Raw genomic sequence first — 9,202 nt, forward strand, 5'->3', positions numbered from 1 at the left:
TTCTAAAAGCTGTTTTAAAATAAATCAGAGTGGGGATGTGCTCCTTCAAAAGGGGACTGCCTTTAAACAAGTTTCAGGAAGGAGGAAACGGCGTAACAGCTTCATTATTAAACAGTCAAGCTCAGGAGAGTTTGGTGAGAAGGGATCCCAGTGCAAGTTCCAGCCACAGAATCTGGAGCTGCTTAGGCAGCCTCCATCAACTGACTGTCTTATGAAGCACACTGCTCTACATCTAAAAGCAACCCAGTTTGCAAAGGCGCCCTGAGCCAGCCACCTGCTGCTGCCCCCCCTGGCTGGCGCTCCCCACCTGGAGATGGGCTCACACTTGCCGCGCCGCAGGCTGGGGGCGGCAGCCAGCCCCAGGGGCTCCCCAGAAGAACATGGCGCACGCGTGCCGCTGCGCTTCCCCACAGCGAGGGGCCAGCTCCGCGCCCGCCACCTGGGAAGAAAGCGGTCAGCGGTGTAGGCCTTAGTGCCGGAGCACGAGCGGGTCCGCATCAGGCACGCCGGCAGCTTTGCCAAGCAGAGCGGGGAGCAGGGGCTGTAGCGCTGCGGGCGCGGGGTGAACCCAGCCTGGAGAGCCGCTCCAGGCATCCAGCACTAGCCTGGCGACCTCATGACAGCCAGTCGGGCCTGGCTTCCAACCACACAGGAGAACGTTACACCTCTGGTGCGATCTCTCTGTGGAAGGGATTACTGCCCTTGTTGCCTTGGATGTAAGGGCAGTAACTCAGTAACAAGAACGAATACAGAAGTAAACCAGTTGTGAAAGAAAAAAAGCAAGTGCAACAATCGCCAAGGAGAGAAAGAACAGAGACAATACCCCAGGTTCAGCCTGAGTTCTGTGGTCCCTAAACATCTACGTACGGCAGAGAAGCCACTTATCCTCATTGCAGTCCTGTGGTTTATGGGGAGTTTTGCGAACTGGCAACACTAAATCAACTGGCAGTTAAGTCAGACGGGTTTATTTTATCTCACATGAATGGGTTTTAATTAAACTCCTACTTAGACAGAAAATCAGGAAACAAATATGTTTGGTTTCAGATTGTAATGACAAAGATATTACTGTCTTCACACTTTGGGAAGAAACAGCTGTCAAGAAAGGAGGAACAACCAAGTGACTCTCTGTCTTACTTCAGTGTTATAATTCAGGCTAGTATATAGCCAAGATCAAAATAAGTCCTAAAGAGTCTTATTTTTATATTCAGAGCAATCTGAATATATCATTTGAAGAACTACCTTTGCTTCATTTACAAGTCTCACTTTCTCCACCCACTCCCAGCAACTGGTATTATTTATAGACAAGGACATAGTCCTACAAACACCATCTGATGGAAACAGGACCTTTGGTGGCTAGAGAAGCTGCAGAAGATGGGGCTGCGATACTGAAGTGGATACAGGTGTAATTAAGGCATTCCTGGGTCACTCAGAGTGCTGGTGTTTTTCTGTTCTATACTAGTGTCCCCACTGAAGTCATAAAACTAGAGGATCTGGTGAAAGCATTCACATCTCTCCACCTCCTTTGGGCAGAGTAGCTGTTCCAAGGCATATCCTGATACACCACTGCAGAGGACAGAGGCTACAGCAACTGCAGCAGACAGAGCGCTTCGTTTTATTCCAGATCTGTGAATATCCCTTACGCTCCTGAGTGAGCTCCAGACTCTGGGCACTTTGTCACACTCATGAAGGAACTGAATCACATCATTCTGTCAGACACTTTCAGTGATTCATTTCAAGATCAGCTTCAAAACCTGCCCCAAAATTATTCCAATCTGACCCATAAGCTCTTTTTTATATATATTTCTCTCAGCTGTCATGCTACCATTTAACAAGGATGTCCCTGGTTCCTCATACAAATTCAGTATTGATTGAGAGAGCCTACTTCTCTAAACCCTTTGCCTCCTGCCTCAGGAAATGTCCTTTCCTATTTCTTATGTGCTTAAGAAATTACTTTTGGAAGAAAAATAGGGACCAAAGAGAAACTTCCACTAAATTGTTTTTCAGCTCATATTTCCACTTACAAAATCTGAACTTGATTTTTCTGATCTATACAATAAAAGCTTCAGACTCAGGTGTCCTGTTTTAATTGCCTGCGATTTTCATTACTGACCATGACAGCAGCAAATGCTTTTCAGGAGATACTTGTATTTTAATTTATCTGCAAACATAAATCACACATTATAACACTTTTTTTTTACTCTAGGTTAATTGAATCAATTCTCTAAATGCCTCTAAGCCTGATCATTTGAAAGAGGCTCACTGTTTGAAATCTCTTAAGAATTATAGCCCTTGAATTGTGTGCTGAATGGTATCAGTCCTTGCTCCAGATAAAGATACTTTTAATATATATTATGTAGGATAAATACTGTTATACACTATAAAGCAACACCCACAATACTGTGATGATCCTATCAAAGGTATTTCAGAATTTTTTTGAAATGTCACAGTGAACTGTCTTAATATTATAAATCTTATTAATAGCTGTCTACTAATGAGTCTGGATTTATTTTCAGTTCTAAAGAAACAAAAGATGATCTACTTTGCCTTATTTCTACACTACCTTTAATATAAAATATAAAATAAATGCTGATGTTGAGAACAACTATTTTTATTCCTGAAAACACAGAAATGGCTAATGAAGAAAACTTGATTTGACATAATTGTTACTAAAAATGAGTCAAACGGATCAGTTTCCTCACCTGTGATATTGGCCATTTAATACCCAGAAGAACTGCTCTGGTAAATTCAGTTCTAAATTGAAACTTGAATGTAAGGGTTTTAACAAGGACAGAGCAGAATGTGCTTCCAAAGATTATCAGTGTTTGACTCACGGTGTAATTGGGCCAGTTTCAACAGTCAGTCAGTCAGCCCTTGACATGTAACACGTCCCTTACCAGACCATTGTGCAGAAGGCTGGTTTTGCCAGTGAGGAGTGAGCCTGAGGAGCCACTCCTTTAGCCTGAGGACTCCCTGAGACCATCCAGCTGGCAGCTGCTCCTCAGGCGGTCACCACCTTGCGCAGAGCAGTGCCGGGTTTAGCCCAGTCTCTGCAGAACAGCCCCCGTCCTCCCCACAGAGCATCCCTGGCGGCGCCGGCGGAGCGCTGGGAGAAGGTGTGCTGCAACGGCCCAGTTACAGCCAACTGCTCCTGGCTGCAGGGAGTCTGTGCTCAAATCCTCCTCAAGTTTCTGGTTTTAATATCTCTTCAATTTACCTGTTTGAGCTTACTCTTTGTAAAACACATCAAGTCTCAAATGGATTGACCTTCTGCTAATGTATATCACCTAATGAATGGATGCAATTAACTAATTCATATTGGAATATTGCACTTTCCAGATCACATTTATCATCACTAAATGTGTGATCTGGTTTGGAAGTTTAAATTTTTTATTATTACCCTTTAAACTAAAGAAATAAGTCTTAGATTTAATTAACCTGAACTTACATATTCAATTAATAGCTTCATTACCTTAATGAATATAGATACCGCACAGAAGTAACAAAAGATTGCTACCTGGGTCTGCTTCTAAGTGCATCCTATAAAGGATCTGCTATGAACCTCAGAACATTTTATTTTTTTTAATTAAAAAATAAAGAAAAAATCTGGATTGGGTAGTTCCAAAGGAACCAGGCCTGGCAAGCCAATATTCTTACACAGGAGCCTGGGATAAATTTATCATCTATATCCTTAAAATTTAATATGCAAAAGGAATCCCAGAAGCAAAGCTTATGTTTCTGGAAAGACAGAGGATTTTAACATTAAAATGTGAATCATTCTGAAAGAAAGAGAATTAGAAAATGAAAACCAGGCAGACTGGCACCTCACCTACTAAAGGACAAGGGATGAGTGTTTGGAGCACGGAGGCAAAACACACATCCTTCTTGCAGGAGAGAGAGGACAAAGCACCAGGAACAGCAGCTCTTAAAGAAAATACTTTTCCAACAGAGAGTCAAAAGTTGGCTGAAGGGCATCCTTGATAGGCTGCCTGGAGTGGGAAACAGCTGAAGGCAGGTGGGTTGGCAAGTCAGATGCAGTCAGCTATCATTTTCCTGATGGTAACCAGGTTTTGGAACCATGAATTGGCTTTCCTATTTAGCTACATCTATTTGCTTGCTGCTTGGCCTTCGTATGTCAGTAGAGGCCAATCTGCCATTGTCTTTGGCTTTCATGTTAAGTCTCTTTTATTAATTAGATAGGCTCAGGTCTCCTGCTCATCACAGGGTAGGCACAAGAAGTCTCAGGGTGTCTTTCCCTATAGGGAATCTGTGCCCTGAGATGAGCGGTTTGGACAACGTATCCCATTCGGGTTAAGAAAATACATGTCTTAGATGACTCTGCAAAGCCTGCTGGATGGACTTTTGAGTTTTTTTTCATGTTGCACAGATATATTTACCAATCTTTTGTTTTTAATAGCGAAGCTGAATTTAAAATGTTCACCTCTGATTTGAAAGCTTTTTATAAAGAGTCCAGAAGAGAAAAGAGTTACTTTAAAATATGAACATGCTTTCAATAATCTCCAGTTACATTTACTTCTCATGTACTTCTCCTGTTTGAGAAAACAGAGTATGCCGAAAAATCAGCTGGGCCTCAGCTGCAACACACTGGTTGCCTGTCCTAAGTTGATCTGTTCCTTTAAAGCAATATTGTCCTTGTACTGAAACAGTCTTTTTCCGGCTGCATTCAGAAGTCAGACCTGCCCACACTGTAACCCAGGGGTAAAGCTTACACTGGAGCCGTGTCGAGCACGTTGAGAAGGAAGCAGAGCCTAGTGCAGCAGGTGACACTGGGGCACGTAACCCTCTGTACAGCATTTCCCTCACACTCACGTGTTGCCAGCGCTGACAGTCTTGTCATGGAGCCCTTCAGCATGGAATGTTACCTGTGCCTCACTACGCCAGCACAGCCATTGCAAAGGCTAAACCAGCTGGGAAACTCTCAGGGCCTATGTTATACACACACGTGTCTGTACAAGAATCAATTCTATAGCTACACGTGTAACATATATACACACATACACGTAAATAGCTTCAGTTATGCACCATGGCCTGATGGTTTGTCCACCAATTAAGAAAAAAGAAAAGGTTTTTGGTCCTGCTTTAGAGAAAATCCAATTTAATTCTTCCTGAAATCAGTGTCAGCAGCAGTGGACTTCAACAAGCCTTCAATCAGGCCTTAAAGATTACTGCAAAAAACCTGAAACATGGATTTGCAGTGAGTAATTGATCTCGTTTTCTTGATCTGGACTGAAATGTTTTATCTGGATACTGAGATCACAGAAACAGAGAAGAAAGAGCAAAGAAATTCTCAAGGGGTCACCTCATGTCCTGCCCCTCCTCCAAGGTGGGCTCAGCTAGACCTGAGCTGTACATTGCAGGCGTGTGCTCCCATGAGCACTTTTTCACCAGGGACTACAGCAGACACAGAAGGATGTTCAGAAAACCCAAGAACTAAAGAAATAGGGGTTTATGTACTCAGAAAGCTTAGAATGCTGAATTACTGTGTGTTCAGATCTTCCTCACCTGAATTTTTCTGTTGAGTTCCCCACCAGCAGGATCAATCCATAAAACAGAGAACGTCATTTAAGGACCACGCAGCAGTTTCTGTATGAAGACATAAATATAAACATAAATCAGGCAAAGGCATTTGACCAGGGACAGGAATTACAGTAGATATGCACATTCAGACTTTGCCTAATTCAAGTAAAATCAGCAGATTTAGACTTAAAAAAAATTGGCCTGTATTATTACAATACAAAAAATATATGGTGTATTTATAGCCTTGGTCTCTCCAGCTGTGTTGGTTTAGGTTTTATTACATCAGTAATAACAATTTATGTGATACTCTGAATAATGTGCTATTAAAAATTCAGTACAGTATATACTGTTACCCATGGGAGTTACACTGTGGGAGCTATGTGCATTATTCTCCACTTTGCTATTTCTATAGGAGTGAAGATTACTATAAAAAGGTTAGGTTATATACACTGTGTGAATTCCTGCTCTGCTTGAATCCAGGTGAAGAGAAGAAACAGTCCAGTCCGGACTGCTGTGGGGTAGGGTCCCAAGGGTCTTAGTCTTGCAATCTAAGGTTACACTGATCACATATTCAAGCATGAACAATAACATCATCGTGGGTTTTGATGTCTTTAAAGAATGCCAATAGATTTGTGAGGCATAGCCTCCCTTAACAGAATCCATTTGATGCTTCTACAGAGTATCAGCTTTAGCTGTGTGTCTATTGGTATTGTTCTTCACAACAGTGCATCTCTTTTCTGACACAGAAGTCCCACTGACATTTCCATTGCTTCCATGCTCACCCTTGGAGGACTCTTGAAAGACCAGTGGAGCAGTGGTATGTTTCCTATGTTCTATTTTGCTGGCATGAGGGTTGGGCTCAGCAAAAAACAACCCATTAGCACTTCAGGAGCTCAGCATTTGTATCCCTTGGCAAAAACAATTTGCCCCAGTAATTTGTTAGTGCTTAACTTACAATTTCTCTTGAAGTCTTCATTTTAAGTCAGTTCCTCGTTCTCAGCCCACCTAAAGAATCAAACATTAACAAGGCAAATCATTATTTTTGCTTTTTATCTGTGGAGTTAGACACCTTGAATGCTGCTTCTACACTTTCTTCCTCTATAGCTTTACTTATTCTCTTTCAGGACTCCTCTCATTATGGAATTTGAAAAAGTTTATATTATTACTTCCACATTCTTGGCAAAATGTTAATTTGTTTTTGTTAGCTCTTTTGTGGTTCTGCATTTAATATGACAGAGTTCATGCTCTTTCTGTGCAACTCCTGTTTTTGAGGCACACCCACATTTTACCACAGCTGTTGGTACTTATGGGTGGCACTGCCAATATCTGCACCATTATGACTCTGGGAGCAGGGCCCAGGTGAGGGAGATCAGTAGAAAACAGCAATCACAGTGCATTTTCTTCCATTGTTCAACCAGGTAGCCCATTGCACGTGACATGGAGCACATGGGTCAGAGCTTTCATGGTGTTCATCTTTATATCTTACCTGTCTTTCTTGTAATGCTATGTAGATATTTGGTAACTTTGGGAAATATCTTTAGAATCTCTTTCTGAATATGCTACAAGGAGAAACAATTAAAATTCTCTGTGCTGCCCTCTGTTATGAAAATTATTGCAAATAATAGAATTGTTTTCAAATTGCCAATTGTCAAAATCTGGAAGGGTTTACTGAGGAAGCAATCATCTATGTACTCTGTTCTTCTATACTTTCTTAGAGCATCTACTTGAATCTGGTTATGGAGCTGTGGAGGGCCTCTGGTCTAACTTAGCCTCGCAGCTCTTATTAACAGACTATATCATATGATTTCTATAAATTATTGAAGAAAATCTGAAGAAAGCAAATGTAAAAGACATATATTTGTGTCGGTTCTCCTGCCTATAACGACAGAAAATTCTTAGAAGGCAGGCAACATGATCTGGACAAATGATAAGAAGTCTTGACATGTTACTGCCCTATTCTCAGTTGAAAATTGGCTCCACACCTGTTAAGAGACTAAATGAAGAGGTATCTGCATACTAATTTGGGAGGGAGACCTGCATCTGCGTAAGAGAAAGAACTGTTACAGACAAAAACCTAACTATTGCATTCATAAACATATTTATTTCTCATTTTCCTGGAAGAAAGGAAGTGGGTTATCTCCTCCCTGCTGCAATGAATAGCCTCCCTGGCATCCTCCAGTTCTACTGGATACATAATTCTGAAAGCCTTCTCTCACAGACATAATAAACACATACTCTAGCCTGCTGTGATAATTAAGGTCCTGAATAATATCTTTGCTTTGCAGTGATGCAGGATAAAGGCTTCCAACCTGCTGCACACAGGCTATTTTCAGGTGCCTGGCTGTCCCTGCAAGCACAGACCTGCAGCACTCCTAGAGCAGAGCATGCCTGCTGCTGCACAGGTGCTCAGCCCGGCTTGCACAGCACCGGTACAGATGCTGCCATCTCATAACTCATCAGCTATGTGGCTTTCCACAGGCCAGCATTTTCGGATCAGCTGAAGGCAGAGTGGTACTTCACTGTGCAGGAAGACAGCTAAAAGGACACGGAAAAGCGGATTGGGATTAAAATTGGGTGGTGGAAGGGAACAGTGTGGTTAAGGTCAGCAAAGCTGGTGGTGGTTAAGGTGACTGCAGCTGCAGCAAATGTGCATCAGGACCTAGTCTGAAGCAAAATAAAACACTGATGGGATAACAGAGGTGGCCCATTTTCCTAAACCTGTAAAGCTCTGTCTTACTTGCAGCAGATAACAGTACTGACAGCCCTAAACATATTTACCAGCAAGATGAAAAAGCTTTAGGACAGATACAAACCAAGGTACTGACTATCTACAAGCATGCCAAAAATAACCTATTAGAACTTGGCTAAGATTTTGCTGTCAAGGCAAACCACAGGTAATGCTCGTAAACCAATGCGACACGTGTCAGTCGAGTCAATATTGCACCTAATAAAACCTTCCCAGACCCTTAAGAGATTAAAAGTGCAATGTTTTCCTCTTGGAGCCCCAATTCTTTGAGATACCCTGCAACTTCATGTCTAAAGACCACAAAAAATAGTATTATAATGCTTCATTCACCTTGAAGCACCTGGGCACTTTCAGGCTAAACGTGCTGGAGACACACAGTCACTGGGTGCCTCAACTTGCCTGCGCTGCGGTGTGGGGAGCCACCGGACCGCAGCACATTTCATTCAACGTTCCTAATTTATTCTGCCCCATTGCTCTTTTGTAAACAGGGCAGGTCACCAGAGAGCAAGGCATTTAGCCCAAAAAGAGTACTGTGAGTGAATATACATATCTAACACACTGCACCAAGGCAAGACTCCTCAGTAGTCACTGAAATCCTTCAGAAATGACAAGATAAGAGCTTTTGTTTACAGGGTACAGCACAGCACTCTCACAAGCATTCACTCTCTTTTGCAACCTCCCCTTGAAAAGATTCTGGACAGCCAAGAGCAGCATGGTTTAAATCCCAATCTAGGTCAGAGAGAAATTTCAACTATGTTTTAGCTCATTACTTTGTGGTTTCTCTTTTTGCTGTTATTTTTGATCAGTGTGACAGGAACAACATTTTATTCATTTTTACCAGGAAACAAAAAAGGGAGAAAAAAAAAACCCAGGAAAAAAAAAATCAGTGACATGTCAGGAAAGGTAATGATTAATCCATTC

This window comes from Gallinula chloropus, assembly GCF_964237585.1.
Source record: "Gallinula chloropus genome assembly, chromosome: 9".
NCBI lineage: Eukaryota > Metazoa > Chordata > Aves > Gruiformes > Rallidae > Gallinula > Gallinula chloropus.